The sequence below is a fragment of the Pelodiscus sinensis genome, chromosome 3 (assembly GCF_052426305.1).
Source record: "Pelodiscus sinensis isolate ZL-2025 chromosome 3, ASM5242630v1, whole genome shotgun sequence".
Taxonomy (NCBI): domain Eukaryota; kingdom Metazoa; phylum Chordata; order Testudines; family Trionychidae; genus Pelodiscus; species Pelodiscus sinensis.
The window spans coordinates 83,274,426-83,301,110 of NC_143054.1; the positions used below are offsets into that span (position 1 = coordinate 83,274,426).

The following is a 26,685-nucleotide window of genomic DNA, read 5'->3' on the forward strand; positions in this document are numbered from 1 at the left end:
GGGTTTAACGATACTGGGGACCTTCTTTGTAAAGCACTTGGAGGTTTACTGCTGAAAAATGCTTTATTATTAAATAAATGGATAACAAGACTGCTGTATTGGTTACTTGCCATCAGGTCAAAATCCATAATCTTCCAATAGTTCTTTGTGCAGTAGCTCTAGTCTGAAAGCCATGGCTAATATTTGATTAATTAGTTGGGTTTTTCTTAAAGGCTCAGTAATGGAAAGGATATACCAGTAAGGCAGGCAAAACTATAAAAAAATTGGAGCTTCAGCAATGAAATCTAAAAGAATGGTAATTTTAAACAGAAATACTTTAATCACAGCATAATGTCTGGCAGGGTAACAGTGGAGGAAGTATCGCATGTCATCAGGGTAGAAACTTCAGAAGTTAAAAAAGTATTTCCTTGGCTACTAAGTGCATGTCTACACAGCAGAGCTAAAGCCAAAATAAGCTACGTAACTTTAGCTACGTCACTTGCGTAGCTTAAGCTGAACTAGCTCAATTCAGCTTTTGGCGCAGTCTGCACAGCAGGAAATCTGAGCAAGAGTACTTTTCCTCCGACTTCCCTTACGCCTTGTACAATGAGGGCTACAGGAGTCAGAGTAAGAAGTCCTCCAGCTCGACATTATTCTGACATTATGTAAAAAAACCTGCTTGTGGTGTAGATGCGGACTATGTTATTTCAGAATAACATCAGTTATTCCAAAATAATACCGCTAAGTAGATTTACCCTTAGTGACCAATAAACATTTATGCAATTGTTAATTTGCTTTCAACTGTACTTTGGAAAGCTCCACTAGTACTACTAAATTATGCTGCTTAATGTCAAAATTGTAAAAAGTTGTAAAATCTCAACTTTGTAAAATCACAAAATTGTAAAATCACAATTGTAAAAAGTTATTCTCAACACATCGTTGTAAACAGGTATTAATTAGTATTACATTGTAATAGCATTCTATAAAACTACAATGAAAGAAAAAAAAGTTCATGAGTTCCACTATTACAATTAATAACAAAAGAACTCAGCATGATTTTCCACTGCTAGTAAGAACATTAAACTAGACTTCTTGTAACAAGCAGCCACTTCAGGCAGTAGCTACTGAACCTGGCCATGTGACCTGAAGTATTAAGCTTTTGTAATCCTGACCCATGTGGAGTGACTAAGGCCAAGCAGTAAAGAACAGTCTCTTAGTAACATTCATATTTCATCAATCTTTCTAGTACGGTGCTATAAGATATTTGCATCTCTGACAAAAATGGAGCCAAAACAACCTCATAAATCATTCATCTCAGCGAGAACCTGGGAGAATACAAAAGAAATGGTTCTAGTATTTCTAAATTTTCCTGGATGAAAATTGTGTTGATGAAAACTTGGGATGGAATCCTTCACATTGATACAGAGACACTGAAGATCTCAAAATGCTAAATAAAGTCATTCAGAAATTTGGCCAATACTCTGATTGTCCCAGTAATGTCAAATAGAAAAGGCACATTCTCATTAAAAGCACACGGTGGCCAAGTGAGGCTGTTGCCCATTATGTTACAAACCTACGTAGTAAAGCTACAGTAACCTGGACAGGGACTAATTTTCAAGACATCAAAAATTCTTCTGTCAGTAGAAATAACAAGCATTTTGGGGGAAATTATAATTTGGGAGACTGGAAGAGATCAATCAAAACATTTGGCTCTGATAAGGTGGAAGTGTTCAGTTCCAAATCTGACTTTAAAAGAATTCCTTTTTAGTAACACCCAAATATTTCAGAACAAGTTGTTTCAAATGTAAAAACTAAGATTTTAATTCTAAAAAAAAATGTTACAATGAGCTACTTTGATAACTGCAAAACAAATTGAATTAGGAGATTTGTCTAAACCAATCCTTTCCCCATTTCAGTTCAATGAATAGGCACTTTCCAATGGAAAATATTTTTTGCCAGAAAATTCTTGACCAGATCTACAAATTAGAGATCAAAATAGTTGAGGTAAAATTAATAGTAAGGTCAAAGTAAAGTCATCAAGAGAAACGGATTTGACTGAGACCTCAGTCAAAACACACTGAATATGTAAAGAGCTGGTAAAAACTGAGCTGGAAATAGAAATGTTAGCAAATAGTGAAGAGTGAATCTAATTAATAATGCATCTCAAGGAATAAAGTCAGAATCAAAGGAAAACTCCTGGCACAGGCAAAATGGTAAATGCAATAAACGTGATAGTAATCACAAATGAAGGTGTCCAACCTAAGGCGTGTGTGTCAAGTAACCAGTTTGCAAAAAAATGTGTCACTCTGCACAAGCTGTAAAGAAATTAAAATAAAAACACATTCATTTGCATACAACTGGAGGTCAAGGCTCTGATTATGATGCAGAAACAAGACATGCATGATATGTGTTTTGGGTCTCAATACATTTACACAGGAAAAGACAATAGCAGATTGTTTTGCAACACTTGTATATAAATGAATTTAAAGTAAATTTCAAATAGATATTGGCACTGAGTGCAATGTTATCTTGGGAAACAGAGAAAAAATGAGTCCGTTCTCTGTTTTAAGAAAATCCTCATACCTTTATCTATAATATAGTAAACACAAAGGCTACGTCTACACTGTAGCACTATTCTGCGTCTTTTGAGTGCACCCATTATTTTGAAATATAACAGGCTCGCTATTCTACCATCCCTGTAAACCTCATTCCATGAGGAGTAAGGGACATTTTGGAATAGCGATTTATTTCAAAACAAACATTGTGTAGACAGCCCCCAATTTCTAAATAACCTATTTTGAAATTGGCTTGAAATAAACTATGCAATTTATGTAGCTCAAATTGCGTAGTTTATTTTGAGCTACAGATGCAGTGTAGACACATCCCATATGACCCCATGTAGTGAAGTCATCTATAGGAGAGATACCACTCAATTCTAACACATGCTCAATTTGAAGAAGAGTTGAGAAATGCAAACATCAAACAGGTGTTTAATTTATTTACTGAATAGGGTACAAAGAATTTGATCAGGTCCATCCCAGGATGCATTAAGGTTATAATACATAGCAGTAATAAATAAATCTGAGTGTACTACCAAAATACACCCGCCAAAGGAGTCTCAATAGCTCTGTGACACAGAGTTTTCTAGGTAAAGGCCCTCCTGTTCTTTGCAAACAACTCTTACTTGAGATCTGACAAACACACCTTACAGAATATTTATGCATGAAGAGTAACATGCAGGTATCTTCAGAAAGCTCATAATGTGTAAAGATTCATAATGACTGCAAGCTGTAAAATTAAAGGAAGTACTGAAGTATGGTTTATGGACATAGAGTAAAAATGAGTCACCAGGGGACAATTTCTCTCAGGGTATGTCTACACTACAAAGTTAATTCGAACTAATGGATGTTAGTTCGAATTAACTTTCATAGGCGCTACACTAACGCTCCGCTAGTTCGAACTTAATTCGAACTAGCGGAGCGCTTAGTTCGAACTAGGAAAACCTCATTTTACGAGGATTAAGCCTAGTTCGAACTAGCTAGTTCGAATTAAGGGGTGTGTAGCCCCTTAATTCGAACTAGTGGGAGGATAGCCCTCCCCAGGTTTCCCTGGTGGCCACTCTGGCCAACACCAGGGAAACTCGTTTGCCCCCCTCCCGACCCCGGACCCCTTAAAGGGGCACGGGCTGGCTACGGTGCCCGTGCCAGGTGCAAGCCTGCCAGAACCCAGCCAGCAGACCCTGCACCTGGCACGGATCGAGCCACCCACCCGATGCCCCCCAGCCCTCCCCCTCTTCCCGGGACCAGGCTGGCGGCTCCCGGGAGCTTGCCTGGGACCGCAAGAGGCAGGCACCCGCCTGGGCTAGTGCAGACATCGTGGACCTCGTCCACGATCTCCACACTAGGCTCAGGAAAGTGGCCGTCTAGGGCAGGAGAGCTGCCAGCCTGGCCACCCAGGAGCAGGTGTGCAAGAGAATCAAGGGGGTCCACTGAGACCCCTGATCCTGAGTCCTGAGCTTACAATGGCCGTCCTGGGTCAGACCAAAGGTCCATCTAGCCCAGTAGCCTGTCTGCCGACAGCAGCCAACCCTAGGGACCCTGGAGGGGATGGACCGAAGACAGTGACCAAGCCATTTGTCTCGTGCCATCCATCTCCAGCCTTCCACAAACCTTGGGCAGGGACACCACTCCTACCCCCTGGCTAATAGCACTCTATGGACCCAACCTCCATCACTTGATCTCACTTCTCTTTAAACTCTGTTCTAGTTCTAGCCTTCACAGCCTCCTGCAGCAAGGAGTTCCACAGGTTGACTCTTTGCTTTGTGAAGAACAACTTTCTGTTACTAGTTTGAAGCCTGCTACCCATTCCTTTCCTTTGGTGTCCTCTAGTCCTTCTTTATGGGAACTAATGAAGAACTTTTCTGTATGAACCCTCTCCACCCAACTCCTGCTTTTAGAGACCTCTATCCTGTCCCCCCTCTGTCTCCTCTTTTCTATGCTGAAAAGTCCCAGTCTCTTTAGCCTCTCTTCATATGGGACCTGTTCCCAACCCCTGATCATTTTAGTTGCCCTCCCCTCTCCCAGCCTCTCTCTTCCCCTCTCCCACCTCCTTTTCCCAGTCTCCCCCAGTTTTGTTCAATAAAGACAGATTCCGTTTTGGAAGACACATTATCTTTATTTTGTACATCAATAAGAGGAGCTAGGGAAGGGTAAGTGGAAAGAGGTGAGGGAGGAATGGGGTATGAGCCCCCGATGGGGTGGACTGGGCTGGCTCTGCGGGCTTCTGGGGGTGGAAGCTCTCCTGCAGCCCCCCAATTGCCCCCTCTCCCCAGATGGCAGCCTGCGGCAAGTGCAGTCAGGCTGATGGCCGAGTGCTGTGATGTGCCCAGTGTGGGTACTCCGGGCACTCCAAGCCAGGACTGCTTTGCAAGTGGGGCACCCCTGAGAACTGTCTGTCCAGGGTGTGGGTCGGGACCCTTTAAGCGCAGCCCTCAGCTAGCCTGAGACAGCATCTCCACGCTCTAAGTCCTCCTCTGATGCCCTGCCGGCACTGCTTCCGGCCATCTTTAAGCTCGGTTCAGAGACCGCTTAATGTGGACATGGTAGTTCGAATTAGCAAAACGCTAATTCGAACTAGTTTTTTAGTCTGGATCCGTTAGTTCGAATTAGCTTAGTTCAAATTAACTAATTCGAACTAAGTTAGTTCGAATTAACGTTGTAGTGTAGACATACCCTCAGTGATAGTCCATTCACGAAGAGGGTATTGTGACTCCACCCTCTTAAGCCAGTGATTCAATGCGAGGTTCAATTGTTTAGTTTTATGCAAGACTTAGACTTTCAAAGGACAACCATCAGATACCACTGCAAATAAGTAAAACTAATAAGAGGAAAAAAGGAAAATAAGAAAAAAAAAGCTCAGTCTATAAATAGAATCAAACAATTATTTAAACTATTACACAAAAGAGGGAGAGAGTCCTCTGGATTCATTCACTGATGAAATTCATTGTGCAGCAGGGGTGTTTTCTGATTAAATTATTGTAGTTCTGAAGGCACCCAGCTCTGAAACAGACTGAAGGGGGCCTACTTTATTAGATAAACCCACCGAGAGAGAAAGGAAACTCTTAGTAAGTATAGACCCAGATTTGTGCGTTTTTTTTATTGTAATTATTCATTTTCATCACTTTCTCATTTCTAGTTACAGCTTTATTTTTTTTCTTTAATAAACCTACATTAGTCCCATTAGAAGTGCTCAGAAGTTCCATGTAGTTTACAGACAGAGGCATCCCATCCATAAGACAGTTCAGGGCAGCTGATGGGGTTAGGGAGCTGACATCCAGGCTACGCCTAGACTACAAAGAAAAGTCGTAAAAAGATAAGCAAATGGCAAACCACAATTTGCATATCTTTTTCCACTTTTCTTTTGAAAGAGGCTTTTCCAAAATGTGGCCAAATTTTAGAAAAACCTGCTCTTTCAAGCTACCCCTGTAAGGTTTACAGGGATGACGAAAGAATGTGTCCGCTTTTCCGAATTTTTTTGGAAAAGTGGACACGTTCCTTGGACTTAGCATTGTTTTTCTCGCTGAAGTCTAGATGTAACTCCAGTCAGGCTTAGCCAAGATTCCTTCATGCTATAGAAAGGAGTGTAACAAGGTAATTCATGGTCCTGTGACCCCCAAGAGCCATCACAAGCTCTGGCATATATTATATAAAAGGCTAAACTTTAAAGAATGTCAAAACTATGTCTTACTGAGCAAATTTTGACACAAACTTCCTGGCTTAACAATGTGGTCGCCATAATAAAACCAAGGATATGTATAGATCCAATTGTTTTGAATAAGGACATCAAATATGAGTGCTTCGCTATGAGAACAGATGGTGAGGCCATGTCTAGACTTCAAAACACAAGGGCATTTTCCATTTTGGATGTAAGCCACTGTTCTTGGCAGATCTGATTAAATGCAGAAAGTCTGAAACTCTGTACTTTCAGCTGCCCATTGAGAAGATGTATGTATAAACACCTTTGCTTTGGGATTGTTTCAGCATCTTAGTTTTTTACCAGAATATCATCTCCCAGATATTTGAGCGGCTGAATGAGTTGGAAGAGATTTTTCTCATCTCCTGCTTGAGCCTGAGAACAATCAACCTCACACTAAATTAGGAAAGAATTCTAAACTGAATAGGAACAAATGAATGAGATTCATTTGGTAGGACACTGTCCTTTACTGGGGGGTCAGGAAATTACATGAGTAGTCAATATAATGCGTAGTGAATATATGTCTGTGTAATAGGCTGTTGCTTTAGTGATTGTATTCACAAACGCCGGTGAAAGTTCTTTGGCTAGACATCACTGGAGTTATCTAGGGGTGCTGGATTTTAAGATAGTCTTGTGTATGTTACCAAAAAATGACTTCTCACGGTGTTGCTCTAGAGGGTCAGGATCCCTGGGTCATTTCTTTGTGGTATTCCCCCTTTGATTTCCGATTGGTTGGATTGCCAGATTGTCCTTTCTCGAACAGTCCTATTTTCCCTCCAGTCACTTGGAACCTAATTTACTACAGAGTACAGTAAAACACTTAATAATTATAAATATCATACATTTGCTAAGCTTTGCTTCTCTTAAATCAATTATTTCTGACATGTTCCTCAGCTGCATTCTTTTTAATACCACAGGAATGCTGACTTTAAATATCTTTTTTATATTGGTGCTGTTTCTGTAGTATGTTCATTCTCAGTCTGACCCACAATAATATTGAGTGTTAGAATTGGTTGTTGCTGGTTTTTTGTTTTTTTTAATTAAGCTATATGCAATATATAAGACTGCATGTTGTATGAGCAGTTACTACACAAAACAAACATACTTGGCCAAATTGATTGCTAATGTAATTTCATTCATGCTAATGAAGTTATACAAGGATTGACTTTGGCTAACTGTGTTAAACTATTAAAGAAAAACTTGGCAAGCCTGGCATTCTACCACGTGCTGCTAAGTAATAACAAATCTTAACTAAAACCACACTCTTTTGCTTGAATCAAGATTATTACAATATTTTCCCCAGTCCCACATGGAAACAGCAGTAGCTATACAGAAGAATGAACAAATGTAAAACTAATAATATGTTAGGTTCCTAAGCACTCCTTTATATCTGAAGGCTGACTAAAATATATTAAACTTATTTTGTTCAAAGTGTCTCACACGTCTTAGAAATTAGGGATGCACACCTCAATTCCAATAGTATAAAAACTGAAACACATCTTAATTCAAAAATCAAATCAAAATGGAATTTCACCAGATGAGATTCAAAGACATTGTGTCCCAGATGAGGAAGTACGAACAGAATGCGAACCACAGCATCTGTATGTAAAGCTAATGACATCAGCTGAACCAAAACCCATAGATCAGAATAACCTTAAGAAGTGGGTTGTGCCCACGAAAGCTCATGATACCGTATACATGTTTTTTATTAGTCTTTAAAGTGCTACTAGACTATTCATTGTTTTTTAAGTTGTTCCTCAACTTTGGGGCATTCACTCGCTGATCCCAACTGAGTCATGCAATTCCATCTCTAGAGCTATGTACAGAAGATGAACTTGATTTTGTCTGTGCCAAAGCTCCTTTCAGTACAGGAGAAAAGTAGGGGAGAAGGGACGATGACTGCAATAACTCTCTGATTCTCAGGGCAGCTCCAGCCTGGACTCAGAGCTGCTCTCTGGCTTACAGCTGAAAAGATGTCCACAAATTTTACATTATCTTGGTGAGGAGCCAGGTGTGAATTTTTAAGTTTGTAATTCAAATCAGGAAAATGTCTTGTCATTTGGGCTTTTAGGGGGTGTTTTTCACAGCTCTAGTCATGATGTTTTCACTGCAGCTTCTTGGTTCTGTCATTGTATTGTGACATTGCTATTACAAAAAGTGTGTTCTCAAGTGATAGGACCTTGGCTTTAGATCAGTTCTGAATGGAGACCCCTTCAGGCTGGATGTAGTGTACTCAGCTTGAGAAGTTATGCTGTGAAGTGATGCAAAAGTATTAACATTGCTTTCATGTTAAGGGACAGATCATTCTCTTTCATGGGAGTAACCTTTCTAAAATTCCAACCTGAATAATTACATTTTGCCTACACAAAAGCACCCTGTGGTTTAAATTGCATATGGTGTTATACGTTTCCTGCCCTAAACAGTCCTATAGTGTCGCTGTGAACTGTAAACAGATCCAGTGATTCCACCCCAGAAATAGCTGCACTTCAGTGAAGGATGAAGTGTTAAGCCTGTTTGGTAAGTAAAGTACTGTGGGATCCTTTGGGATGAAAGAGCTATTTCTGTTATTACTTCAGGCTGGCTTTAAAGTCCTTCAAATCCTTCTTGCAGCAAACACTGCAGTGAAACCAGGGCGATCTCGTGAAATTGGGGCAGGTGGCAACTTCAATTAAAATTATATTTTCCTATTGTTTTTGTTATTATATCAAGGCAGATACATAACTTCCCTTATTCTAATTGACTGTGTCTCCTTTCTTCTTTCCTTTTCTATCTTAGTGCTCTGTATCTGAGAGAATATTCATTTCCCAAGCCACTCCACAGGCTACTAATCTGTGACAAATCTCTGTCCCCTTCTCCAGCAAAGTTCAGAAAGGGAAAGTCACCAGAAAAGCCTTTTTTCCTTTTTGGGCTTGCCCTTTTCCTCACCCAGTATGAGGCAGGGACTTGGGAGACCAACTTGCAGCAGATGAGAGATGATGGAAAGTTACAGGAAAGAGACTGTAGCAAAGCCCAGTCCCCTAATGTATGGCTTGAGTGTGTGGACTGAAGAGATCCATCTGTCTCTTTTTCTGTTAATTTCTGCTTCAACTGCCTTGACCAGCACACATGTGAATTCTGCACCTGTCCCTGCAATCATTTCATTATGCCACATGCTCTTTAAACCTAAAAACATTGCAGGGCTTGTTATTCCTTTAATTGTTTTCCCTGGATCTTCATTTGTACTTTTCCAATTATATGAGGTTTTTAGTCTTTCATTCTCTCCCTTCTCTTTCATCAATCATCCATCACTGCCTGCACTTTCCTCTTCTCCCTCCCTTCACTGAAATAACAAATCATTATGAGTAGTAATTATTTTGTTTTGTATTATCATAGTATCTAGGAGCCTCAGTCATAGATGAATTGCATGGGTAGCCAATGAACCAAGCTTGTCAGCAGGCGGGATTGAACCTGGAGGGCTAAAGCCATGTACCTTTACTGCATGAGCTCAAAGCCAATTACTTCTTAATTAAGGCTATAGAACAGACTTCACTTTGCCATCTCAGTGTTCTCAGTGCCTCTGGATTATACATGCATGCAAGTTTTTGGGAGAGACAAAAATATCTTTGAACAGCTCCTTTGCTGTCTCTTTGCAATGCTTCTGATACTGCAGAGAATAATTCTCCTGGGTGATTTTGAGAGCTCAGCCCATACAACCAACCCCTTTTGTGACTATTCACTTGAGTACCCCTTTAATGTTCATTGACTGTGTTTTCATCTTTCATGGACTCAGTTTCCTTGCATATTCTAGTGAATGAATATACAGGCAGGGATGTCTACAGAAAAAAGTTAATTAAATATTATTAAGAATATTTGCTTAAAATTAATTGCATTACAAACACAAAATTCACACCAGGTCTCTCATCAAACCAATGAGAAATTTGTGGTTTGCATAGTTTTGATGCAAAAGTGGAAAGTGAGCAGTTTTACTTTAAGATGTTCAATTTGTTTTCACTTTAAATTGAAGTGAAAATCATGAGGTGAGCACCCTTATAGATTAAAGCCAAAGCAAACATTCACAAAAGCAACTATGAAGTAAAATCAACATAAGAACATAACAATAAGAATGGCCATATTGGGTCACACCAAAAGTCCATCTAGTCCTGTATACTGACTTCCGACTAAGGATGTGAAGAGGCAGGTAATTGACTAATTATGTAGTCGGTACAATTTATATTGACTACAAAATTATTTGCTAAAGGAAGGTGCTCTGTCCCAGCTGGTGCTGATCCAGGAGCTACCTCTACTGTTAGGCTACGTCTACATTGACCCCTTTTCCGGAAGGGGCATGGTAATTTTTGAAATCGCAATAGGGAAATGCGCGGGGGATTTAAATATCCCCTGCAGCATTTAAATAAAAATGTCCGCCGCTTTTTTCCGGCTTTTAGAAAAGCAGGAAAAGAGCGTCTACACTGGCCCCAATCCTCCGGAAAAAAAAGCCCTTTTCCGGAGGATCTTATTCCTACTTCAAAGGAATACTCTTTATTGGTACTCTTTTCTTATGCCTGTATATTTATACCTGCCACTGGAGTTTTCATTACATGCATCTGACGAAGTGGGTCTTTGCCCATGAAAGCTTATGCTCCAATAAATCTGTTAGTCTATAAGGTGCCACGGGACTCCTTGTTGCTTTTTCAGATTCAGACTAACACAGCTACCCCTCTGATACTTATCCCCAGTGTAGACATGGCCTAAGAGAGCCTGTTGACACTGATGATGCAGATGTCATGATGACATCATTCTGTCACCCGGCAGAAACATTCTGTCCTCTGGGAGGAAAAACTTTTTTATAGAAAGAGAGAAATTATTGCCCTCATTTTACAGATGAAGCTCAGAGAGATTAAGTGACTTGCCCAAGGCACACAGCAAATCAAGTATCAGACCTCTAAATTAAATCCAGATCAGAGTCCCAGGCTAGTGCCTTAATTAGACATAGTATGTTACCAAATATAGCTGGAGTGCTCTACTACCCTGTCTAGCTGTGTCTTTGCCATACAGCACATTTGTTGCTACCAATCTGTATTAACAGGTGTGTTGTGAGCAACACACAAGAAGTCATTCTTCCTAATCTGTGCTGATTAGGCCTCAGTTGGAATATTGTGTCTAGTTTTGGGCACTGCATTTCAAGAAAGATGTGGAGAAATTGGAGAAGGTCCAGAGAAGAGCAACAAGAATGATTAAAGGTCTAGAGAACATGACCTATGAAGGAAGGCTGAAAAGAACTGGGTTTGTTTAGTTTAGAAAAGAGAAGATTGAGGGGGGACATGTTAGTCGTTTTCAGATATCTAAAAAGGTATCCACAAGGAGGAGAGAGAAAACTTCTTCCTGGACTCTGAGGATAGAACAAAAAGCAATGGGCTTAAACTGCAGCAAGGGTGGTTTAGGTTGGACATTGGGAAAAAGTATTTAACTGTCAAGGTGGTTAAACACTGGAATAAATTGCCTAGGGAGGTTGTGGAATCTTCATCACTGGAGATATTTAAGAGTAGGTTAGATAAATGTCGATCAGGATGGTCTAGACAGTACTGGGTCCTGCCATGAGGGCAGGGGACTGGACTCAATGACCTCTCGAAGTCCCTTCCAGCCCTAGTATTCTATGATTCTATGGTGTGATACAGCTACCCCAAATCCTCCTCCGCATTTTGCATTTTTCCAAATGATACTTTGATACCTTCCTAAAGCAGTCGTATTGAACAGAGCACCATTTCACAATGAAACATATTAGAGCCCAAATAGCATGCGGGACATGAATTTTGTCTGGATAATTAGAAATCTGGATAATCGAGAGGACCAGAGACACTCAGCAGGGGTGGGCTTCTCCATGGCTAGGGGCTCCTTCTTGCAGTCCTGTCCAGTAGGATCTCTGTTTTGCCCCACCAGGACTGCTGCTTCCCCCCTACATACACACCTTGCATCTGCAGGGATCCGGTGTGACCAGGGGAGCTGACAGACATGCCTGGCCCTTGGATGTGGGGTTGGGGGTAGCTCCCTGCTGCAGGAAGGGATGGGGCAATTAGAAGGGGCAGGGCTGGGGCAGCCATCCCTCAGCACTAGGAATGTGCCACTCCGGACCCCTCCAGCCCTTAGAGCCACTCGGAGAGCACCGTGCAGTGCTCCACTGGCGATGTAAAGGGCCGGGGCACCAGGCACTGCTGTTGCCACAGTAGCGGCCTCTGGGAGCCCCAAACCCTTTCGAATCACTAGGCACCAGGGCAACTGCCCTCTCTGCCCCACCCACCTGTTGGTGAGCTTGAGTGTCACCAGCCCACTGCAGTGGCACTCTCATGGCTCTGCTAACTCATCCCCATGAGTTGTTGATGGGAGAATTCTCCCTCAATCTAGTGACAGCCTCTTGAGGAGGTGGATTCCTGTCACAATAGGTAATGGCCACACTAAAGAACTACAGTGGTGTAGCTGCAGCAGTGCTGCTTTGGCATGTTAAATGTGGACATGCCCTAAATTACCCCAATGGACGTGGTATCTAATTTCTTTAGCCACCCCCCTTTGAAAATCCCAATTAAAGCTTGCTATGGTCCTAAAATATTGACTGAACAATTTCATTAGGCTTGCCACCACACATATAACACTTCCTAAACAGACCACATTGCCTCTGTCCAGATCAATGGTTCCTATGCTCATGACTTTTAGAAATCTGGCAAAATAATCTATTTTTCTAAAACTCGCATGTCAAATAACATAAAGAGACTTTAATATATTCCCCGATCCTGCAAGTTATGAACCAGAGACGGATCTTTGTGACCATATGGACCAATAAAAAAAAAGTCTTCTTAGCTCAGATTAGCAATTTGCCATTAGCTAATTCAGGCTAAAATAGTATTAAAGTCACAACAACTCAAGTTAATGGCTTGAATTAAAACCAATAGGCATGAAGCAGTTGAACTCTATTTGCTAACCCAAATCAAAAGCCAAAGTGCTAGATCTTCACTGCTTTTGTAACCCAAGTTAGCTAATGTGAATTAGCGAGCCCTGATCAGTGAGTCACACTGTACAACCTAGAATGCAAAACAATGGATATTCTAAATACAGAGTGCAAAAATGTATTTTTATAGACATGGACAGCTGCTATTGAAAATTACTGCATTAGAACTTTCATATTTTAGACCAGATACTTATAGTTATTTTTCCCTTTCCATTATTAAACAGATGTACTATGCCATTAGTACACTACATTATTTAAAAGACTATTGATAAAATATATGTTCATTAGGTGACTGTCTCAGAGCATTAGGCCTATTATATTAGCTATCTTCTTTAGATGTCTTTAATTACGTTATTCTTGGAAGTTTAACTTAAATTAATTTAAATTAATTTAATGTAATGGATAAGAAAAAAATATCTATACAAACAAGCCATAGTTGAGGATGCCTGATTTTGTTATGACAAAGGACCCTCCTTAATGTTTTTTACACCTTAGGTGAAATCCTGATTTAATTAAAGCCAATGAGAGTTTTACAATTTAATTCAAGGAGGCCAGGATTTCATTCTTTGTCTTTCCACCATGATTTCAACAGCTTCCACCCCACCATCAACCTCAGCTTGGACCAGTTTACACAAGAGATCCACTTTCTGGACATCACGGTGCAAATAAGTAATGGTCACATAAACACCACCCCATACCGAAAACCTACCGACCGCTATGCCTACCTTCATGCCTCCAGCCAAGCACTAACGTACAACCACATCTGCTCCAACCCCTCAGACAGAGACCAACACCTATAAGATCTTCACCAAGCATTCTTGAAACTATGATACCCGCACAAAGAAGTGAGGAAACAGATTAACAGAGCCAGACATGTACCCTGAAGCCTCCTACTACAAGACAAGCCCAAGAAGGAAACCACTGGCCATCACCTACAGTCTTCAGCTAAAACCTCTCCAATGCATCATCAGTGATCTACAACCCATCCTGGACAATGATCCCTCACCTTGGGAGGCAGGCCAGTCTTCGCCTGCAGACAACCCACCAACCTGAAGCAAATTCTCACCAGCAACTATACACCACACCACAGTAACTCTAACTCAGGAACCAATCCATGCAACAAACCATGGTGCCAAAACTGCCCTCATATCTACACCAGCAACACCATCACAGGACCTAACCAGACCAGCCACACCATCACGGGTTCATTCACCTACACATTTACCAATATAATATATGCCATCATGTGCCATCAGGGCCGGATTAAGGGGGAGACTAGCCAGGCAGCTTCCCAGGGCACCAATCTAAGGGGGTGCCTGATGGCAGCTGTAAGGGGTGCCGTGAGCCTGGCCGCACGACACCTCTTAGAGCTGCCATCAGGTGCCACATGCCCGGGACCGGGAGCTGCATGGAGCCCCTTAGAGCTGTAATCAGGTGCCGTGCGCCCAACTGCAACTGTAAGGAGCACAGCACGCCGGAGGCCGGGACCGAGCATGCGCCATGCACCCAGGGGCGGAGCCACACATGCATCGCGCGTCCGCTAGCCGGGGCGCAGGAATGGCTCCAGCCGGCCCTGTGTGCCAGCAATTCCCCTCTGCTATATACATTGGCCAAACTGGACAGTCCCTAAATAAAAGAATAAATGGACACAAATCAGATATTAGGAATGGCAATACAGGTATATAAAAACCTGTAGGACAACACTTCAATCTTCCTGGACACACAGTAGCAGATTTAAAGGTAGCCATCCTGCAACAAAAAAACTTCAAGACCAGACTTCAAAGAGAAACTGCTGAGTACAATTCATCTGCAAATTTCACACCATCAGTTTAGGATTAAACAAAGACTGTGAATGGCTAGCCAAGTACAAAAGCAGTTTCTCCTCTCTTGGTGTTCACACCTCCACATCAGCTGCTAGAAGTGGGTCTCACCTACCCTAACTGAATTAACCTCATTATCTCTAGCCTGCATATTTATACCTGCTTCTGGAAATTTCCACTACATGAATCTGATGAAGTGGGTATTTGCTCACGAAAGCTTATGCTCCAATACATCTGTTGGTCTATAAGGTGCCCCAGGACTCCTTGTCGCTTTTGCAGATCCAGACTAACATGGCTACCCCTTTGATACTATTCTTTGCCTTGATGTTCTCATTTGTAGCGGACTGACTTCAACAAGCATTTTGCCCAATTAATGTTCAGGACTGTGCTGAGTGGAATGAGGAGGACAAAGGTGAAATGAGAAATGAAACTCAGGCTTTGTATACTAGCACTTTTGTCAGCAAAACTTCTGTCAGTCAGAGGTGTGCAAAAATACCTCTCCTCCACCCCACTGACATAATTTCACCAACAAAGCTCTGGTGTGGAGAGTGCTGTCAGCATACAGCATCCCCCCCCCCCCAACATAACTACCAATGCTCATGGGGAGTAGTTTAATTATGCTGGTAGAAGAGCGCTCGCCCACTGGCATAGAATGGCTACACAGGAAAACTTACAGCTATACAGCTGCAGTGGTATGGCCATGCCACTGTAAGGTCTGTAGTGTAGAGACATAGACTAGGAGTCAGTCTACACTACAATGTTAGGTCGGCTTAACTACATCACACAGGGCTGTGAAAATTTCACACCTTTTGCAATGTAAATAAGCAAGCACAAGCCCTGATATAGACACCACTAGGCTGATGGAAGAATTCTAACACCAGTCAGGGCTCATCTATACCTGCAATAATACAGCTTTACAGATGCACCGCTGCTTCAGTGTAGACAGTACTTGCGCCAAAAGACAGTAGGTAGCTGAAAGAAAAATTCTTCCACTGACCGTGCATTGTCTACAAAGGGGGTTAATTTGGCTTAACTAATTACGCTGCTCAGGGCTGTGGATTTTTCATACTCCTAAGCAATGTAAGAAAGCCCACTTAATTTTCTAGCATGGCACAGGCCTCAGAGAGATGGATTTACTACCATATTAGAACAACTCCTTGCACTGTTATAGGATGTGCGTATACTACATCTGTTGCATTTGTGGCTCTTTGCATTTCTAGCATACACATACCTGAAATGAAGGAAGGGTGCACATATATATTTACATGTTAGTGCAATGACTCACAAGGTACCATGTGCATCTAATTGAGTCAGCTCATCTAACTACACAAAAGATAAGAATAGCAACAAATGGGGGTGATGCAATAATGCAAGTTAGTCGGCAGTCAAACTTCTTTGAGCTGTGACCATATCACATAAACTAAGCAGTCATACTCATTTAAGATCTAATCAAGTCAGATAAACTAAGCGGGGCGTGTTAAGTACTTAATGGGAAAGTGCCAAAGGAAATGTAATGTTGTAACTGGAGATGGGGTTGTTAAATTACAGTAGTAGGTATAGCTGATCTGTACTGATTCACTTCCTTAACAAGTGCCCTTATTGTGCATTGGTTATATAGCACCAGTTATTCTCATGGTACTTAGTTTCAAAAGAAATAAAAAGAGTTCCTGCTCCAAAGAGATTACCGTATAAGAGCCAGATTGTACCTCTCCCTAAAGGCATGGCAAGATTCAAGGATCCTTCTACTTCTTTACACCATCTACTTACGTTCCCGTTGCAGTCCCTGTGTTCATGAGAGCCTAGGGATTGCTGCCTCCATGTGGCCCCAAGAAATACAGTCTCCCAAAAGTGGTGATAAATAGGAGAAAATAGGCAGCTCCTTGCACACATTCCTACTCACCATTCTGACATACAGGCTTAGCTCACCAGAGGATAGCGTATAGCATATATTGATCCCTCTGCTGCTTAAAGGACAGTTCTAAATATTACAAATAGGCCAGGCTGGTGGGTGAACCTAGGGATAGGGGAGGCGAGCCCACAGCCCTGCCTCTTCTGCCCAAAGTCCTGCCTCCCATCACAGCCAGACCCCTCCCACTGCAGCAGCAAGCCTCCAGCCTCCCATGTGGGCCTCCCCAGTCCCAGAACATGAGGAAGGCAGGAAGAGTAAGGTCCCAGCTTCCTTAGCCCCAAAGCTAGGGGGAAGACAGGCGGTCCCAGTCTCTTGCCCTGGAGCACAGGCAGAGCGCACTGCCCCAGCATCCCCAGCGAGGCTGAAAAAGTAGGGGTATCCTGGGAGCCACACTGAAGCAGGGGGTGGAGTGTGGGAGGGGCCATGCCTGCTAGTTTGGGAAGGCACAGCCTTCCCTTGCTTCTTATACATGCTGCCCATGGAACTGGCCCTAAGTTAAAACAAGGAAAACTGGAGATGACAACTCAGGGCCCGGTCCTGCACATGAGGCAGGCAAAACTCCCAACATCTTCAACAAGAATTTTACCTGAATAACACATGCAGAATTGTGCTGAGTGGGATGGGGAAAGACAAAAGGAGAGACAATGAAATAGCCTGTCCACTTGTGTGAATGGTGTATGCGTTATGATGGCTGCACTGGTTATTGGTTTTGGTTTTGCTACAGAAGGCTCTTCTGTTAACATGATATTTTGTATGTGCCAATCACATTGACATAGATACACCAAAATGAGTATTTTCTTTAAGAGCCTAATGAACAAGGGCTGGGATATGTCAGTCCATTCCCTTGGCTTTATTGTTCCTCGTGCGTAAGGATCTTAATGCTGAGTGGGATTTTGCTGTAGTTATAGATTTATATGTGTTTAGTTCAGCGTGTTCTTCTTCTGTGTCTTTGCTTTCCATTCCCTCTACCACTGATATCCTGCCAGCTTTTACTAACATGCATTTCTCTCTTTGACCCCAACTTGTCATTGCCTCAGGATATATCTATTTGTTATATTTTAGATGAATGTTAAAGAGAGACAGAAAGAAAATGAACCCCATGTCTTTGGCTAGGAAACTGTACTTATTTTTCTACTTATTGTAAAATACCTTGAAGCTCTGTTTTTCATATATTCTTATCCACTGAATAAGTTGAAGCACCATGTGTTATGACCTCTTGACTTTTATGGCATCTGAAATTGAAAATACAATACTAAATATGTTAAATATTCCCCAAAAAAAGGAGTCAAATAGGGTCACTGAAAGTGTCATGTGTTATTCCTACGTGGGCATTCCCTTGTTAAACAATACAGTTCAACGCTGCAGTTTCTGACAAAATGAAATCAAGATGTTGCTCACGATCAGAAATTAAATAGAGGAAACTTTTCATACTCACTAAGGACACGTCTACACTGCAGGGCTAAAGCCAAAATAAGCTATGCAACTTGAGCTCCATCAATTGCATAGCTTCATTTGGCTTTTGGCGCTGTCTACACAGCAGGAAGTCCAAGGAAGAGCACGCTTCCTTCAACTTCTCTTACTCCTCATACAATGAGGGTTAGAGGAGTTGGAGTAAGTAGTCCTCTAGATCGACATTTTTTGACATTATGTCGAAATAACTGCTTGTAGTGTAGATGTGGACTATGTTACTTTGGAATAACATACGTTATTCTGAAATAACACTGCTGTGTAGACATACCCTAACTGAAGAAATGAAGTCCTTACAATTGGTAATATGAAGAAATGAAAGCGCAGATGAAATTGGTTTTAGGAGATGAAACTAAATGGAACTTAAAAACAATCACACAAATAAACAAAGCCTCACTATTAAGGGCCTACAGGAATCAGAGGAACAACACTGTAGTCCACAAAGCCAAGTTGGACAAATAGGCTCCCTCTGTTGAGTGGGAAGAGACAGGCATCTAAGAATACAATTCACAAAAAGCCAGCACATTCACAAGGCGCAGAGTCAAAGCTAGTCAAGGGAAAATAGGGATGACAGGGGCAATTGCTAACCTCCTCCCCTCCCTTTGAAATAAAGTGCTATCTAGGCTGGAGGGAAAGGACTATCTCTGTTTAGTCATACATGAATATCAGACAATTTAGGAGCCTTGCAGAAACAAATTAGTCATCTCCCACACACCAAATAAAATCACTAGCGAAAGAGGTGCTCAACTTATACATTTTAAACTTGTGTTTAAGCACTCCCCTCAGAGGTGACAGACCCTAACCCCCACCATTCAAATTCTCTCTCTCATTGCAACAGAAAAGAAAATTGAGTCTGGTTTTCCCACAACCTAGGATAGTGGTCGAACCAGGGAGTTGAAAGTTACAATATGGGTTCCCTGTAATCTTTTCCATCCATACACAGATTTTTTCCAACCATGTGTGGAATAAATTTTGTGTGCCCTGAATCATGTGTGAAGGTACACCATCAATAGACATACCAAACCTAGCTGTGGGCACTCTGCTAATCAGCTGGGTGACCTTGGCATCCTTACAAGCACACAGCTTTCGGGAAACATTGGTATCACCTCCATTTGAATTTTGAGTGGGACCCACTCTGGTAAACCTGCTCACCTTTCCAAATTGGCTTTTCCAAAGTGCCTATCTTACCCTGGTTTGTACATTCTTAAGGCTTAGGTTGAAGATAAACATCTGGGTGCCTAGAAGGAGGTAGCACTGCATCAGAGGCAGAAAAATGGGCACCAAGGAATGATTTGTCCCTGAAAATTTAGGCATCAAATGAGCACAGGAGGGTGCTTACTGGATTTAGCACACGTTTTGTGGCTTGCAATGAAGCCAAAACTAGGGACATTGGCAAAATACTTCTGGCCCCAAGAAGCAGTGTTAACTCTGTTGGCTGGAAAGCATTCCTGCAAACAAAGTGCAGTTCACACTGGCGCTTGTCATCCATAAAACTTTTGTCTTCTGTGGGGGTGTCATTTTAACATTTCTGAATGACAAAACTTTTGTCATTCAATTACTAGTATAAACATAGCCGAAAGTACTTAAGTACTTTTGTGGAGCTGGGCCAAAGTTCATTTGGCTTAGCTTCTAATAACATTACTAATCAATGAAGCTAAGGTAAGGATAAGAAACAATGTTTTTACCAACTGCAGATAAGAGGAAAACAAAGGGCAGGCCATTTCAATTAGTAAAGCCTGCCATTGTTTGAGCTAGTATTCTATATTAAGCATTAATGGAATGACATTAAAATGGGACTTGTCAGCACTGAAATCTATTAGACATTTACAAAAATTAGACTGAACAAAACAACAGAAAATACCCTTGTCGGGAAGAATAGTCCTGTGCTAAGTGGGGTGAGAGGCAGGGAAGGAGACGCGCTAGAATAAGCTAACATGTCTTTAATATATGTGAGAGACCAGTCTGAACAGAAGAGATTTTACATTGTTTACAGGAGTTTAAACATTTTTATGATATACTTCATTGTAAGGGGGAATTAAAAACAAAAATACAACAGTTTCCTCTTGGCCAAAATCCAAATCAGAGGCAAAATCATTTCCAGCCTAATGCAAAGAGCTTTCTGCACCAGACACAAAGGCAAGAACCAATAGCTGTAATGGAATGATGCTTCCTGGATCTTGCCCTGGCTTGCTGTAATTTCTCTCTGAGGCTAAAGTTATAAGACATTACCTGCTTCAATTAAGTCTCAGTTATTCCTGACTAATTCCACAGGCCATCCCATGCAAAGCCTCCACCCTCCATAAAGTTCTTGCTGCTCAGGCTCGAATAAAATTCTTCACAGCACTCCCTTCTTACAAAGCATTCTGTGGGGAATTAACTCTCCACAGTGGGGCTAGTGGTTTGAACATGCTACTTTGCAAATCCCAGCGACTTGACCAGGTAAATGTGGTACATCTTGTAGCCAGAGACAGAGAGTAAGGGATGGTTAATCTTTGCTGCCAACTTGTGGCATAAACTCTAGCTTCTGTGATGTGAAGTGAAGGCCCTGTGATTAGTAAATACTTATTAATAGTGGATAAGTGCCTGTGATAAATCTGAACAAAAATATCTGTGAACTTAAGTACGTGTCACTGTGCCCTCTAGGAAACAAGTCTTACCATCCCTTTACCCTAACACCCATTAATTACTTTGATGTCAAGTGCAGCAAATTTGCTACTGACCTCTGGCATATTCCAGGAGCAGTCACCAGGCCCACTTCCCACTCAGAGTGCTCCTGCGACAGGTAGCAAGCACTGTCCCATACAATAGTGTTTGAAAGACACATGGAATCAGAAATGTAGGTGACCAGACCTGCCAAAAGAAGGGAATGGGATATAGCCATTCCCATCATCTAAAGGATAGAATCCCTTCCTGTTTCCTGTAAGAGGAAATTTCCACCATTGGAAGACCCCAGTGGGATGGAGATGCCTCCATGCTTTCAGATAAGCATTGCAGTGATAGCAATCGGCTATTAAATATTTGTAGAGTGATTTAAGATGATCAGATGAAAGATGTTCTATCAGTGAAAAGATTTATTAGTTTTAATCCAGTGTTTTTGTTTCTGTATTACAGGAGAGTGTAATCAGAAAAGTCAAACCGTCCTTTGTAACATTCATTTGATTTTCCCCTAAGGGACAGCATGTATCACTATTGTATCCTTCCACTCAACAACAAATCCTACCCCGTCAAATTTTGCAGTGCTTTCTCAGGACTAGATCCAACTTGCATTAGCTTCAGTGGAAACTGGCCCTCATTCTTCACTCAGACAAAACTCCCGATGAAGTCAGTGGGAGTTGTCCCGTAAGAAAAACTGTAGGATTACACTCATTTGTAGAAATAATTGTAGAGCTTTTTAATGGTAAAGCCTTTTAATCCAAGATATTGGCTGTAATAACTTTCATGTAATTGTAGGGTTTTTTCATAGATATTTTACTGCTGATATATGGCGTCTTGAATAATTTGAGATGGGGGTTCTAAAATATAGAACCCTATGTAAAAAAATGAAGAGTAACGTCAGTTTGAACCAAAGGATTTGGTTCGAACTAATGCATCCTGGCGCGCACTTCCTGGTTCGAATCAGCTGTTGAGTGGAGTAACGCGCCAGCGAGATCATGCTAATGAAGCGTGGGATATTTAAATCCCCGCCTCATTAGCAATTTCAGTCGCCTATATTTGCATCCCTACCTCGAACTAGGGAGCAAGTGTAGACATATCCTTACTTATGTACAGGGTTCGCCAAGCTCTGCGCAGAATATATATTTAATGATAGATTTTAGTAATTCCTTACAAGATAGGGCATAAAGAACCCAGAGACCCACTTAACAAAATATATCAGGGGCCTAATCCAGCTCCTGTTGAGGTCAGTGGAAATCTTTCCATTGACTTCAGTGAGAGTTGGATTAGACCCTATGTCAGAAAGCATAGCTAGCAGCTTTTTTAAAACTACAGTATTACATACTATGCACACATATGTTAATGTAATCCATCTATATAATCAGACTCATTCATATAGTCATTGGTAGATATAATCCCTGATTCTCCTATATTTATGGATGTGCTTAATTGTACTCCAAGGGGACTATTAGTGTGATTAAAGTTAAGCATGTGCTTAAGTGTTTGAAGATAGGGGCTTGCAGAAAAAAATATGTATATGGACATAAATGTTTCTTTATATTTAGTATAGTCTCCCTCTCCCCCCAAAAAAGATAAAAAGTCTCAGGGTATGTCTACACTACCCCCCTAGTTCGAACTAGGGGGGTAATGTATGCATACCGAACTTGCTAATTAAGCCCGGGATTTGAATTTCCCGGGCTTCATTAGCATAAAGCCAGTGCCGCCATTTTTAAAAGCCGGCTAGTGCGAACCCCGTGCCGCGCGGCTACACGCGGCACGGACTAGATAGTTCGGATTAGGCTTCCTAATCCGAACTATCTGTACACCTCGTTCCATGAGTTCCACGAGGCGTACAGATAGTTCGGATTAGAAGCCTAATCCGAACTATCTAGTCCGTGCCGCGTGTAGCCGCGCGGCACGGGGTTCGCACTAGCCGGCTTTTAAAAATGGAGGCGCCGGCTTTATGCTAATGAAGCCCGGGAAATTCAAATCCCGGGCTTCATTAGCAAGTTCGGTATGCATACATTACCCCCCTAGTTCGAACTAGGGGGGTAGTGTAGACATACCCTCAGTCACACCTATTTGACCCATTAGAGTAATAATGGGTTATCTTTTGCTTCACAACCTCTTCCACCTTGGGAGAGGGGCATACACACACACAATTATTTCTTCACCCCAATACATATGTTACCTGATTGAACACAGGCAGAAAAAACACTATATATGCTGGACGAAATGAAGCACAGACGGAATGGTGCTGTGCTTCACAAGAGAGCATTAATATTTACAAATTCTTTAAAAAATGCCATAATACATTACATTCAAACTCAGCGCTGTAATGTTTATTTAAAGAGGGCGGTTCACTTCAAACAAAAGCTCAGTATTTAGGGCCTCACCTTTTATTTCAGATATAAACAGACTAAAGTATGTTACACCACATTTCTGATACTAGATATTAGATAAATATTTGATAGATGAATGTCTCTAAAGTTGCCATTAGCTATCCCTCTCTCTTTCCCTGGCATGTCCCTACTTTCTTTGTAGAGGGAATATTTCTGTCATCATTTACCTGTCAAAACCACAGTCACTGACTGAGACACGATAAAGTTGTTTGAATACTCCATTTAAAATCCCCAGTAATTACTCATGATTTGGGTTAGACTTACATGTATTTGAAGTTATGGGCTGATAAGTGGGAAAATATTGCTCTGGTTCACCATTCTTGCACTCTGTGTAAGCATCCTGCTTCCTCTTCATGGAGCCATGAATAACATGCTGTAAAAAACTTGTCTAGGGAATTTAATGCTATATTAGACCCTCTGTTATGTACTTGCAGGTCTTACTGTAGTTAATGGGGATTTTGTTTGTGTGGGGGAGTATTGAATTTGACCCAATATATCTACAGACTAAAAACTCGGAGAGAGCTCCTCCTTCCTTCCTTCAAACCTTTAGATTTGGTGCTATGTTCTGTTTAAAGTAAGTTGATTAAATAAGAAAATTACATCAATTTGAGAACTGCTCTGAGCAAGTTTAGACAGCAAAGTGTAAAAAATCTGAATGTAATAGGAGGAGACAGCTCTAAAATAGTCAATATAGACTCAATCCAGATGTGGCTCTATTTAATATCTGTATTATAACATGGATAGGCCATATTACATAGTATGGACTTGTTTTCTACTTTTAAATGTTTTGCTGAAAGTGCTTTCTTCCCCTCCTGGGCTTACAATAGTTAATAAAAGCTTTGTCCACTGCAGGTTCATGAGGGGAAAAAAGTACTTTTGCACTGGACAAAGCTTTAATTAATGATTACAGGCCAGTTGATGGGAGTGGGAGGAAGCAAAAGGGCAGTTGCCCTGAGGTCTAGCACTTCAGAGGGGCCCAGGGTTCCTAGCCACCTCTACTGTGCCGCTGGAGGATTGAACAGTGAGTTCCGGGTGGCTTTGAGGGCTGGGCTAGAGGCAATCTGGGCAGGGCTGAGGCCAGCTGCCATCAGCCCAGCCCCATCTGCTCAAAGCCACGCCCCTTCTAGGAGCACAGAGTGCCCCTCCCCACCTTGCTCAGGGGCCCAGCAAGTCTGTTGTCCCCCTGGCCCAATGACAAGTATTTTCAGGTCCTACAATATATATTTGTAATATATATTGATTGGAAACAAAAATGGCTGTTGCAGGATTGACAGAGAATTCTTACAACTAATCTGAATGATCTAACATTTTAAGCAGGAAAGCATTTCTGAGGGCCAGCTCAAAACTCCTCTGTCCGGGGAAGTGGGGAGTGCTCAGGGCTTCTCCTGCAGGGCTAGGGAGGGTTTATGACTCCATTCGAGGGAGGGCAGCAGAGGGGGGGGTCTTCTGGCTCCAGCCACAGGGGTGTGAGTAGAAGAATAGAGCCAAGAGCTAGCTTCCCTGAAGGGGGGCTCCACCCGCTCTGCATGTGACCATGCCTGCAGCAAGCAAAGTGCTTTACAAACATGAATTAACTGTGATAGAGATGCAGCCGTGTTAGTCTGGTCTAGCTGAAACAAAAGACAGGACTATGCATAGTCCTGCGTAAGTGCTGCATAGTCCTGTCATTAATTAACTGAACATCACAACTTCGCTGGGAAGTAGCAAAGCAATCACTGCAGCCATTTCTTGTGTGGAAGACAGCAAATCTATATAATAATTTAGGGTAAACACTGTATGAAATGGTTGAACATTCAGGGAATATTTAGGTAGGCACTTTGTATCTACCTGCTTTGGAATTTGGGAAAGACACTGTGGTTTATATCTCTCCTCTTGTGAAAAATGCCCTGGGATCTTTAATTATCGTAAGTGGCCAAGACCTTGGTTTCACATGAGTCAAGTTCCTTTTATATTTCTTCCAGCTGCTGCTGAGTCAGGAACCCACAGTGCTGAACTAGCTCTCTGAAAAGCCCATCTTCTTCCAGTGCATGAGTCATTGAGATTTTCCATGGTGCTACTTCTGTCCCGTGGAAGGGTAGTGGCCTAGCAGCTCTTAGTAGATGTATTCAAAATCAACAAATGGCTGGAAATTTTGGAGTATGGGAAATTACAGTACTTTTTGTCTTTGAGCCCACAATTTTCTGGCCACCCTCCTCCTGGTTTTGTTTTCCTCTGTGTTTAGTAACACTGGCTCAAAATGTGCACAGTAAATGGAAACATGTTCTATTCCCTCCAGACTACAGACTGCTGCCTGCATTTCCTTTCTACTCTGCCTTTGGCTTTGCTGGCACTGGACTTTGGTTCTGAAGTGGAGCCAGTACTACTGATGACAGCAGGACCAGATTAGTCACCAAGTAAAACAGATCCAGGCATAACGTCCCTGGCTCTTCAGTCTCACATATTGCTATCAGACTCTGCTGAAGAAGGGCCCTCCTGCCACTCAGGAAATGACTGTTTTGGGGGGAGGGGGGGATTTTGCTGCCACCACCACCACCACTCCGACAGGGAGCCCTCCAGCACAGAAGACTTTGCAGGGTAGCAGGTGGGCTCATAACCCTCACCATTATGGTTGGAATCTGACAGAAGGAACATCCACCCACAAGATCCTTTGCTAGGCAGGCAAGAGGTCCCTGACACCCCAGAATCCTCTAGTTGGCAAGAGGAATTTCCTCACGGTATTCTTTGAAGAACTGGATACGCTGAAACCTCTTTCCTTCTGTATGGGGACAACAGCTTTCCTGAAGTCAGGAAATAGTTCACTGAAGAGGTGGAAGGTTGGGGACAGTACTACAACCAGACAGGGGGTCCTCTGCTCAAGTGGGGATGCCCAGGTTTCTCAGGAGGGAGAGGGCTTGTGGATCCAGCTAAGGGATGAGGCACGGGGTCCAATGATTGTTCTGTCCTGAGACCCAGAATTGCTGTTGGCAGGCCTGATCCCAAACCCCAGAAGGAATTTATAGGGAAACTGGAGAGAACTATATCCAGACTCATAGCAAAATTCTCCTCTCAGATTTTCACAGCAAAGTTCAGCTCCCATATTCTGTTCTTCTTACTTTCACAGAAAACACAAACTGGGGTCTGGTCTACACTAAGGGTACGTCTACATTGCATCCCTAGTTCAGACTAGGGATGCAAATGGAGACGACCTAAGTAGTTAATGAAGCGGGGGTTTAAATATCCCGTGCTTCA

The 26,685-nt window shown here is 42.0% G+C and overlaps 1 long non-coding RNA gene across 1 annotated transcript in view; it reads right to left on the minus strand.

Annotated features, from left to right (window-relative positions):
• The window catches only part of LOC106732016 (uncharacterized), a 100,825-nt gene that overhangs the window by 43,420 nt on the left and 30,720 nt on the right, over positions 1-26,685 (minus strand). Inside the window, exon 2 of the long non-coding RNA XR_001368258.4 lies at positions 18,086-18,168. This is a non-coding gene — a long non-coding RNA (uncharacterized LOC106732016). The remainder of the gene's footprint in view (positions 1-18,085; positions 18,169-26,685) is intronic.